We start from the raw sequence: 12,573 nt of genomic DNA, 5'->3' as shown, positions 1-12,573 counted from the left end.
ACCAACATGGAGAAGGGTCTCTCATACTTTTCTCCTTCTTTTCCCCAAACGTCCTGTGGAACTCTGGACCACTGGGGTAATTCTGTTCATAAGGACAATTTCTTAATCCTGTTCTAAATGTTTGGAGTTGTGTATGCATGTAAATTCATCGCTAATTTCCCCTACTTCTCTAAGATCTCAAGACTGAACCACATGCCAATGGGAATCTCAGAACCTACGCCTCCCCATGTTTATTTCTCACAAAGGGAATATTTTCACTAGTTGAAAGTCACTAATTCAGGTTGAGAATTCATCATGCTCCATAGAAAGCCAGAATTCATCATGCTCCCTACAGACAAGGGAGACAAGGTTCTGGGACACAAGGGAGAAGTGGTCTAAAGAGCCGGTGTTCACTATGGTAAGAAAAGGAAAAAATAAGAAGTTGATAACAAACACCCCAGGCAGAAAAATTAGAAGCCGAGAATTAAAGGTTTGCAGGTTCCCTCAGTCTAGGCATTTCAGGAGGAAAAGCAGACAGACCCAGACCCAGGACCGGACATGTACCTGAGAAGCTGTCGTTTCCTCCTCTTCTTCCTCCTGCTCTGCTTCTTCTCTGGGGATGTCATGCAGCGAACGTATGTCTGCATCTTGAGAAAATACCTTCAAAGGCATCCGCACAGCTCTTTAACCTGCAACTACTTCACCACTACAGACAGAAGGACCTTGAAAAGCTGAAAATACTCACCTCTCCTGTCCTCTGTCTCAGGAGAGATTCAGGAACAATCACTTCCTACCTGGAGACCAGTCTGTGAACTAATTTCTTGATTGTTCTCTCCCCATAGAGAGCTCCTAACCCTCTGCTCACACAGATGATGTGAATTGACTTCCCGATCCAAATCCAGCTAGACCAACCCCGCAGCCTCTCCTTGGACTGACGCCGGGCCTCAAGTCTCACAAATGGACCAGGAGCCGCGTCCTTAACCCGGGCCTCCCCTTAGAATCCCCTGGAGAACATCCTACACACCACACTGATGCTCCCACAGGGCCGAGAGAACTCTGTGGGGAGGGCACCGGAGAGGTTGTCACTTAACTCTGGTGATGTGATCTTGATAGGAAACCGCGTTGAAACCACTTAAAAGATTCTTTCTGAACCATTTCAGTGAATATCAACCCCTCGAGGTCAGGTCCCCACTCTAAGAAGTTATGAATCTGCAGGTCTGGAGTGGGGCCATGAAATGAGTCTTTAGCAAATTCCGTTTGTTCTGATGCTTCTCCCCCAAAACCCACACTCGGGAGCCCTGAGCTTCAGCCCTCACACTCAGCACAGCTGAGACCTCTCAGGAGGGGAGAGTTTAGGGCAGGAATTTCTTAGGTCAAGTTTAGGACCAAGCAGAGAAAGCTCCAGTACTTGGGGTTCAGGCCTTTATAAGAGACCCTGGGTGAAGTGCTGTGGGCTCCTCAGGCTGAGTGTGGATGGGTAGATTCAAACCAATGGGAGCAGGAATCTGGTGAGCACTGTGAGGGTGTCATTGAAGGGGGGAGCCTGTGAAGTAGAACCTGGGGTTCAGCAAGACTGCTGATCACAAGGTGGGCAGTTGTCTAGAGCAGGTGCTCACAAGGCTGGCTAGCATGAGTTCAAGGACCTGCAGATGCTGCTCCCCAGACAGATGCTGAGGCAGCAACAGCATGGAGCAGTTCAGGTAAGCTCTCAACATTACTCTGTATGATCCTCATTGGAACCGTCACAATGTCCCAGCAGTTACAGAGAGGGGAAAGTACAATGGAGAAATGAAGGGAAATATCCAATTACTTGAGGCGTAAAGGCAGTAAGGAAACTAATTGTTACAGATATCATCCCTCTGTGCTAACAAAGAGTTTATTGTTAGGTATTCTTCCCCACGACCTTAAATCAGTAGGTTGACACTTCATTCATTACTTTGCGGCTTTATCACAAGAAACCGTCAGTTTTATTAACATGTACTATCACACATAGAAAGAATAAAACCTTTTCCAACCCACTGTGTAACTGACTAAATACAGATTACAAGCATAAGCAACGATATTCATTCCTCTGATACAATGATCTCAGAACTGTCATTTCTACGGTTACAAAATGGAGGCTAATCATTTACGAATGAAACAAGATGTACACTAATTACATGACTTTTCTGAGAAGGGTTTCCATACATTTCTAGGGTATCAGAGGTATCATTATTTCAAACATGTCAACTAATATTCATTACATCTATTGATATTATAAAGATACAGCAAGAGTTCAGTGAACTGTCACTGTATCTTCCTTCAAATGCAAGTGACATAACTGTTGAAAATGTGCATCTTACTTTAATATGTGGAATTACTCCCTGAACACTTATTTCATGGCGACCTATAGGGATGTTTGGCATGAATGACTTACACCTCCTTTTAAATGTTCAGTGTACATGCTACATCACTGTGTCCTTAATCTCCTAATGGAGAATAAATATAAATTATTTCTCTTTAGGATATAAGCCCTTGTCTCATCTTTGAGTAGCAATCGTCAAAAACATAACTTTGCATACACACTAAAAGTGAAGCATAGCAGCATGGAGTAATTTGAGAGTTCAATAACATATCTTGGTTTTCAAATAATCACAAATTGTGTCAATATAAACAAAGATATATTGCTAATAATGGTACATTTCTAAATACCAACCCTTCATCTTGTGATCCATACTAACATACCAATTTTCTATGTTTTAACTATGGATTATTATCTACAATACTTTTCCTGAAGAGGAACTTCAAATTGGATGAATGAACAATCAAATAGAATTGATGAAATACTTTCAAGTGTGCGGGCTTCCCTGATAGCTCAGTTGGAAAAGAACCCACCTCCCACTCCAGTATTCTGGCCTGGAGAATTCCATGGACACAGTCCCTGGGGTTGCAAAGAGTTGGACACGACTGAGCAACTTTCACTTTTTCTAGTGTGCAATTTCTGGTATTTATTTAGATTTAATTTTCATCAAATACTTTTCTACATTTTTTCATGTCATTCGTTGTCTTATTTAAATAAATAGTCCTTTATTTCCTGAAGTGTATGTTTAGGACAAACCTCTTCCATCACTTATTACAAGAGTTTCTCTCCAATATGTGCTTTCTGATGTTTAATAAGGTGAGAGCTCTGATTAAAGCCTTTGCCACTTTCGTTACATTTACAAGGTTTTTCCTCCAGTATGAATTCTCTGATGTTGAGTAAGATGTGAGTTCTTGATAAAGGCTTTTCCACATTCTTTACATTTGTAAGGTTTCTCTCCAAAATGAATTCGCTGGTGTTGACTAAGACTTGAGTGGTGACCGAAGGCTTTTCCACATTCTTTACATTTTTAAGGTTTCTCTCCAGTATGAATTCTCTGATGGTAAGTAAGACCTGAGGGCTTGCTAAAGTCTTTGCCACAATCCTTACATTTATAAGGCTTCTCCCCAGTATGAATTCGCTGGTGTTGAATAAGAGTTGAGTTCTCACTAAAGGATTTCCCACACTCTGTACATTTGTAAGGTTTCTCTCCAGTATGAACTCTCTGATGGTAAGTAAGACCTGAGGGCTTGCTAAAGTCTTTGCCACAATCCTTACATTTATAAGGCTTCTCCCCAGTATGAATTCGCTGGTGTTGAATAAGAGTTGAGTTCTCACTAAAGGATTTCCCACACTCTGTACATTTGTAAGGTTTCTCTCCAGTATGAACTCTCTGATGGTAAGTAAGACCTGAGCACAGGTTAAATTCTTTGCCACAATCCTTACATTTATAAGGTTTCTCTCCAGTATGAATTCTCTGACAGTAAGTAAGACCTGAGCACTGGTTAAATTCTTTGCCACAATCCTTACATTTATGAGGCTTCTCTCCAGTATGAATTCTCTGGTGTTTAATAAGAGTTGAGTAGTGACTAAAGGCTTTTCCACATTCTTTACATTTATAAGATTTCTCTCCAGTATGGATTACTTGATGTTTAGTAAGACATGAGTGCTGTCTAAATGCTTTGCCACAATCCTTACATTTATAAGGCTTCTCTCCAGTATGAATTTTCTGATGGTAAGTGAGACCTGAGCACTGGTTAAATTCTTTGCCACAGTCCTTACATTTATAAGGCTTTTCTCCAGTATGAATTCTCTGGTGTTGAGTAAGATTTGACTTCTGATTGAAGGCTTTGCCACACTTCATACATTTGTGTGATTTCTGCTGCATATAAATTACCTGATGTTGAGTAAGACATGAGCTACAAGGAAGCACTTTGCCACATTCTTTACATTTGCTTGGTTTCTCCCTAGCATGAACTTGCTGTTGCAGACTGAAATGTGAACACATAAAAATGGCTTTGCCACTTTCCTTACCTTTGTAAGGTTTCTGCTCTGTATGGATTCGCTGATGCTGAGTAAGCTTTGAGTTCTGATTAAAGGCTTTGCCACACTTTGTACATTTATAATGCTCCTCCCCTGTATGAATTCGCTGATGTTGACTAAGATTTGAGCAAGACATAAATGCTTTTCCACGTTCCTTACATTCATAAGGTTTCTTGCCAGTGTGGATTTGCCAATCTTGACTAAGCTTTGAATTCTGATTAGAGCTATTGCCACACTCTGTACCTTTGAAAGGTTTCCATCCTGAATGAATTTTCCTGTGTCTACTTAGACTGGATGAGTTAGTAAAGGCTTTCTCACATTTCTTACACTTGTAACTTTTCTGCGGATCCTGAATATTCTGCTGTTGAGTAAGATTTGAAGACTGATTAGAAATATCACTACATTCACAATTATAAGTCTTCTCACCTGTATGTGTACTCTTCTTTAGTGGAAGACCTGATGCTTGATAAAAGATATCCCTACATGTACTATTTTTAGAATCCTTGTCTGAAGATTGAGGTCCCTGATGTTTCATAGGGTTAGAGTCTTGTTCAGCTTTAGACCCAGTTTCATTGCATGAATAGCTTCTCACTCCATTGTAAATATTCTTGTAATTATTGGGGGTAGAGCTCTTACATAAGGCCTGACTCGTGTTATTACATGTGAGAAGTTGTTCCATATTAACCATATCATGATGTGTATTGAACAATGATCATGGGATTAACTCTTTTCCTTTATTATCAACATTACACATTTTGGAACAGAGAGAAACTGTCGGTGGAAGAATAATGACCCCTTGCTCACAGATACCTCAAATTGATTATATTGTGAGTTTTCCCCATCATTTTTAAATTTCTGGTTTTCAGACGTGCTTGAATGTATGTGTAATTGAAGCCTGTGTTGAGAGTGGTTTGAATGAGTATTTGCAGTAGAGACTGGATGACTTTCCAGATTTTCCACATTTCACTTCAGAGAACGTGTATGTTTCAAAAAATGATTTAAGCCTTTGCTTGAAAAGATACACTTCTCTGCAGATGTTGATAACTGAAATGGGTGTTTTCCCCAATTTGACTCACATTGCTCATTTCTTTTGGCAGTAATGTCTGCATTATGTGAAACTGTCTCAGTTCCTTTATGTCCATATAAAGTTCTTCTAGGCCTTTTACAAAGCCCCGTATATTCCTGGTCTTTCCTTAAACGTTCATTTCCAAGATGAGCTCTTCCATATGTTCCTAGGTTTGCCTTTTGGATTAAATTTTCTAACTTTGGACTCTTTGACATCAAAGCACAGGTGTTGTGAGAAGACATAGCTGAAAGATACCAAATAAAAGTTTATCAAAGTAAAAGATACCAAATCTACTATTCTCAGTGAATATTCTTAAAAATGTAGAGAAAATAGAGACACAAGAATCAAGATGCAAAAGGATTAGGCAGACTTGGAGTTCATCTCTCTCCACAAATGCATCAACCATACATCAGAAATGAAACAGCTCTCACAGAGGCCCCTCTGAACACTAGCAGAGGACCTACAACACCTGAAAGGACAAGAAAGATTCCCACTTAGCCAGGTAGGACCAAAGAAAGAAGGAAGAGGAGAGGAAGTGGGATGGGACCTGCAACACTTGGGGGGGGGGGATCTGAAGAGAGGAGGTCTCCATGTCCGGAGAAGCCTCTCACTGGGGGAGCTCAGTTGGGACAGAAGGGGAGCCTCATTCTCTGTGGGAAGAGAACATGGCAACAGTCTGTGGCAGAAGGACAGAGTGAGACCTGCACATGGGGTACTGACCCCTGCCCTGTCCACCCGCCTGAGAAAGTGTCCACTGCTGCAGACAAGGGCTGGGTGCTGGAACGTGGGGTGTGGAGGGCAGACCCAGGCAGAGGGCTGCTGTTGGCTGTGAGGAGACATCCTGAGGGAACCGGAGGGAGGGAGAAGCTCTCTAAATGGGTTGCTTGTGGAGGAAGCCTGAACCACCATAGAGCAGAGCGCCATTGTTGAGTGATGCCCGAAGGGAAAAACCCCACCACAGCCTCTCTCCCCCTGTGCTGGCCCCTCATCCCTGGCAGTAGGAAGGGCTGCCACCCAGATGGGCTCTATTGAGCCCCCTCCGTGGCCTCCCCAATGCCCCTCCTCCACCGTCAGCCGACTCCTGTGCTCTGGGGCAGCCTCTGGAGCAGACACCTGTGCGTGGGCCACATGCTCAGATGGAGCTGAAAGCACAGCTGAGCCCCAGGGTTAAGAAAGAAAAGCTGAAGTCTCTCCTCGCAGCTGCGCTAACCATGCTTTTACACAGGCAACCGGCTTTGTCAACTCAGTCCCTACAGAGCATCTGAAGGACAACCAGGGCTCCCCCAGTCATGGAGGTGTAGCTTTAGCAACTGTAGACTTTGTGGGGATGTACATGAGGGGCTGGGGCCAGGCCACAGTCTGAGCTCCCCCAGTGCAACACAGTGGATCCAGCTCCATGAAAGCAATTCTGGGCCCTGATTTCACTGGATCTTTGCTGGTGACTTGGTGAAAACAACATCTGAGAGACACCAGGGCCATGTGCAGAGATACCCATGGTTGAGGTGGGGCCAAGTGCAGTGCCGACCAGGGTCACATGAAACTCACACAATGCGTGAGCACACCGCGAGGGGAACATCCCCAGAACAGGAATCCTCAGGGGCTTCTCTCCCAGGGGGTGTGCTCCAATCACACCTGCCTCCACCATAGATCAGAATCACAGTGAAGAAAGAGATCTGGGGGCTCTGTTCCACCAACCAGGGAGCAGACCCACCACAGACAGGGCGGTGACAGCCACAGAGCCACGGGGAAGCTCCCCTCAACAGCCAGGGCAGGCTCGGGTCACAGTAACAGCAATCAAAGCCCAGATCAAGGGGAGAAGGGCACAAGTCTGTGGACCAACCTCACCCCCCAGGGGGAAGACAACAGACCAAGAGGAGCTAGGATCCTGCAGCCTGCAGAACAGACCACAAACCCAGAAAATGTGACAAAATGAGAGGACAAAGAAGTATGGTGTAGAGGAAGGAGCAAGACAAAAAGCTACAAGAACCACTAAATGAAGAGGAGACAGCAGTCTAATGATTACTTTCTGACTTAAGTCATCTTAAATGGAGACACCACTAGGTGCCTTCTAACTCTTTAACCCACTTCTTATTTTAGCGTGTCCTATTAGATGTTTCGGAGAAGGCAATGGCACCCCACCCCAGTACTCTTGCCTGGAAAATCCCATGGACGGAGGAGCCTAGTAGGCTGCAGTTCATGGGGTCGCTAAGAGTCGGACACGACTGAGCGACCTCACTTTCACTTTTCACTTTCATGAATTGGAGAAGGAAATGGCAACCCACTCCACTGTTCTCCTCTGGGGAATCCCAGGGACGGGGGAGCCTGGTGGACTGCCGTCTACGGGGTCGGACAGAGTCGGACACGACTGAAGCGACTTAGCAACAGCAGCATTAGATGTTTCAATCTAAACATCAGAAATGATACTGACGTAGGTCTAATCAGAAAGTGAGGACACAAGGGACAAAGTCTGGGGAAGCTGATAACAAGATTAACTAATAAAGAAGTAGTTCTTGAGAAATTAAATAACCGACTCTCTTTGCTGTACAACATTGTAAACCAGTTATACTCCAATGAGAACATTTTTAAAAGATTATATTACCTAAAAATTGTAATAGCTTGAAACCATTAAAAAGTATAGTGGAAAATGTTTTAGGATCTTATGCCAATTTATTTGAAAATTCTTTGAGCTAACTGAATATATTTAAGTCTTTTAGCATTGAGGAATTGCGGCAAATACACTTAACGTTTCATATGAGTTCATATGAAGAAAACAGAAACTTTGAAGTAACACTGATTTGCATTCTTTCTCTTTAGGGAGGTTTTGGTTTATGCAGTGAAGAAATTACTTAAATTTAAAATGTATAAGATCATATTTGTAGCTTCCAGTGTTTTAGAAATTATAAGTCAGAAAAAACCCGCAGTATGTCTACAATTCCACTCACATACTACCATCTAGCGGTAGAAACAAGCTTTAATAGGAGCGTCTTAGAGTTATTCAGAAACGTGCACAGTTTTCCTAGGGCCCCCAGGAAATGCAATAGTAATTGATTCATGCAGGTTGTCACAGGCCAAGAGGAGGTTTTCAGTTCTCACTGTGATTGAGAAAAGTAATCAGTGGAGATGAATTCAGGAATGACTTAAGAGACAGGATGGGGCACGTGATATCCGCCTAAGACAGCAGCAGAAAGAAACCCAGGCTTCTCTAAAATCATTTCCACTGAAGCAGATCTTCCCAAACCACATGACAGAGGATGAATTCCTTACTGATCCTTGGACCTGTCATTGAGTCATTGGCTCCATCCATTCACACCTACCTGTGTATATGGCTGGCATCTCCAGTCTCCTTACATCCCAGGGATTCTTCATTTGCTCCAGAAAGGTGATCAGGTCCGGCTTAGAGACCACAAGACCTGCTATCAGGACAAGGAGTGTTTGTGTTGCTAGAGACTCATCAGTTTCCACTCCAATATGTATTCAGGTGAGAAGAGAAGGCACGTGTGCTAAGTCGCTCCAGTCATGTCTGACTCTTTGCCACCCTATGGACTATAACCCACCAGGCTCCTCTGTCCATGGGATTCTCCAGGCAAGAATACTGGAGTGGGTTGCCATGTCCTCCTCCAGGAGATCTTCTCAACCCAGGGATTGAACCTACTTCTTTTACGTCTCCTGCATTGGCAGGCAGGGTCTTTACCACTGGTGCCACCTGGGAAGCCCGGAGAAGGCATGGTAGAATATTAATACAGTCTAGAAATAAAGTATTTGGGGACATCATTTCCTAGGCTGTATTAACATTCTCTGGTGGCTCAGCTGGTAAAGAAACCACCTGCAATGTGGGAGACCTCTGTATTGATGCCTGGGTTGGGAAGATCCTCTGGAGGAGAGAAAGGCTACCCCCTCCACTATTCTGGCCTGGAGAATTCCATGGACTATTCCATGGGATCGTAAAGAGTCGGACACAATACTGTAATCTTGCTCATTATATTAACACTCTAGAGAAGGCATGGTTGAATATTAATATAGCCTAGAAAATTATATCCCCAAACACTTTATTGAATGTACTTTTATAACACTAACAAATACATAAAGAAAAGATCTTGAGATTCTAGTCAAGTACTACTAAGGCCAAAGTAAATAACTAGAAGAAATCTGATTTGAAAAGGAGAGTGGCACCCTCTTATACCACAGAACCTAGAGAATTACCACTAACCTAGAAGAAGGAGGCAGATCACATCAAGCAAAAGTCAGAATCATAATGAATCATCATGAAGTCTTCTTTCTCAACTCAGAAACACCCATTTTCCCATAGAAAGCAGGGATCTAAAACTATTGTAAGAAGCAGAAGATTCCAGGAGACATTCTAGAAATACAGGAACCAAAACCCAGCGGGTAGATAAGGGATTCTGGAAAGAAGTTATCCTCACCCAAGGAGGCCAAGTTCCTGTAGTTCTCTAACATCACGTCCCTATACAATTCCCGCTGACCGAGGAACAGGCATTCCCACTCCTCTTGAGTGAAGTCTATGGCCACATCCTGAAACGTCAGCCGTCCCTGAAATACAAAGTACAGATGCCATGGGGCCGTGGGACGACTTCCTAATGTGACCCAAGATGAAACCAGTCAGAGAAATGGTTTTGATTTAGGAGAGTGGCTGATATTATACAATATAATTTTTACACAGTAATGTTTTCTACCACATTTTTAACCCCAAGAAAAGAGGATGAGATATGATCCATCAACCACTACAGAAATTCTTCTGATTTAGAAGAGAAATTACAAAATAATCAGATCAACATTGGCATATTTATTTTTGAGTGTTGTACTCAGTTGACAGAGGATTAACTGTCTATCAAAAGAAACAGGAAATATTTTTAAAAAGCACTTCCTGATCCAAATGTTCTGGAGTGGGCTCAGTATGTCACATTGTTAACAAGCTTATTTGAACTAGTAATGTTGAAAATTCTCCTCCATGAGTGACAATGTTTGAACAGCAACGAAGCAGAATAGTAAGGAAAGAATTCATATTTAACTTTGAACTTTAAGTGCTTTACAGATTTTACAAGTCTGATAGGATAGTAACCTCGGTGACAAGAATCACTTTAATGATCTGGTACATACTATATATCTTTCTGACAGTTTTTCACAGTCTTGAATGTATAGCAGAAATAAAGTAAAATCAATAATGCTGCTGTTGCATCTTTTGGCAAATATTTTAACAAACATTCTTTAAATGATAGCTTAACGTTTACTTCAGTTTATGACTCTAGACTTTAATAAAACACAGACAAATGCACAGAGCTAACTCTAATGAAAGTTTATAGAAATTTCTGTACTTGTAAATAATACTAAAAACAAGAAAAGTGTTAGTCACTCAGTTGTGTCCTACTCTTTGCAACCCCAGGGCCTGTAGCCTGCCAGGCTTCTCTGTCCATGGGATTCTCAAGGCACGAATACCTGAGTGGGTAGCTATTCCCTGCTTCAGGGAATCTTCAAAAAAGAAAAAGAAAAACATCAATCAAATGATGTTAACATGTTCATTCATACAGACATACACTAAAATGGGATACTTATTAATAGTAATAGAGAAAAATTGTGATGTCAATAAAAGCAGGATAATTTTTAACTGATTGAAAGTGTACATAAATATTTGAGGATGATATTATTTTAATTTTTAAAAATAGACATGGGTGCAGACATACACAATGATAAAAAATTAGAGAGCTCTGGTTCTGAATCTTTTCATGTCCTGCAAAGTCTGTATCATTTGCATGGAGCTATATTTTAAAATTTAACACAGTTGAACATAGATTAGCACTAATATGATTCTTGTAAACATTTTGGAAAATACAGAAATGTGATGAGAATCTATCTGTGATGTGAGTGTGGAGTGTACTGGAAATGATCAGGACTGGGCTTGAGTGATGAAAACCCCCACTCCTAAACCCCAGCATTTCTACTAAACACGCGTGAGTGTTGTCAATTTCCAGTGGCTCAACAACAAAAACAAGGGCGTTTGCCATCTGCCTCTGGGGAAAATGAACCCTTTAGTGCTCCAACTGTTGACTTCAATTCCCTCGAGGGAGTTCAGGGTGGATTGCAGCACTCTGCTCCAGCAAAATCTGGTGGCACAGGTCTTTAGAGAGTTAGATATTTTCAAGAACTGCTTTCATGATCCCAATCCTTGCGTCTCTTCATATCTAGAAAAGCACTAAACCACTAAATGATGACATCAGCTCCTCACGACTGACAGAAAACCTTCTGTAAAGTAAGCGCTTGACTGCACTGAACTCCCCCTTCACCAAAATCACATACTGACCTTCCCCCACTGTCTCTTTGGAGCAGTCTCTCAGAGCTATCTGAGGTGCTGTATCCTGGGCGGCTGTCCTCATTTTGCCCCAAATAAAACTTAATTCACATCTCTCAAATTGTGCATCTGTTTTAGCTGACAGTGTTCATTTGTCAAAGCAAAGAGTGACTAAGAAGATACGGCATTTCCTCATTAACTGTGATAGGCATATCCATCACTTTTTCTTTCCAAGACCCTTGTTCAAGACAGAAAAAAAAAAAAAAATGAATTTCATAGCGTGGAAATCTCACAGAAGCACTTGGACCAGTGAACATCAGCGGTCATAGGGTACATGGAAAAATGCATTATCACTGTCAGGTATTTTGGCAATATTAGGAAAACCATGTTCTCAATCTATCAAGAAAAATGTCAGTTTTCTGCAATTTCCACCTCCTATATACCTCCCATGATCTGTAGCTTAATAGTCCATTTTTTAGTACATATTTCTTATCAGTATAGAGGATTGTCTATGCTACTTTAACTTCTGACAAGTTCTGGAATGCTGAGTTCATTCTATTAACAAGGACATTTTTTTTACTCCTGTTCTTCCTGTTCTAAAGAGCTGAATTGCATTCACATGTAAATTCATCACGGCATTTCCACGACTTCCCTAAGATCCCAGCACCGAACCACATCCCAATGGGAATCTCAGATACCAGTGCCTCCCCGTGTTCATCTCTCACAAAGTGAATGTATTCAACATTGAAAGTCACTATTTCATGCTGAGAATTCAACATGCTTTAGAGCCGGGATACAGACAATGGAGAAAAGGCTCTGGGACATCAGGGAGATGAAACCTGAAGA

General features: G+C 42.0%; 1 pseudogene; it reads right to left on the bottom strand.

The window, feature by feature from the left end:
• Positions 1-3,176: 3,176 nt before the first annotated feature.
• On the bottom strand, positions 3,177-9,881 carry LOC136161588 (zinc finger protein 665-like; annotated as a pseudogene).
• Positions 9,882-12,573: the final 2,692 nt, after the last annotated feature.

Source organism: Muntiacus reevesi, chromosome 2 (assembly GCF_963930625.1).
Source record: "Muntiacus reevesi chromosome 2, mMunRee1.1, whole genome shotgun sequence".
Classification (NCBI taxonomy): Eukaryota; Metazoa; Chordata; class Mammalia; order Artiodactyla; family Cervidae; genus Muntiacus; species Muntiacus reevesi.
Note: the sequence above shows the minus strand (reverse complement) of the source record. Positions and strands in the feature narration are given on the sequence as shown.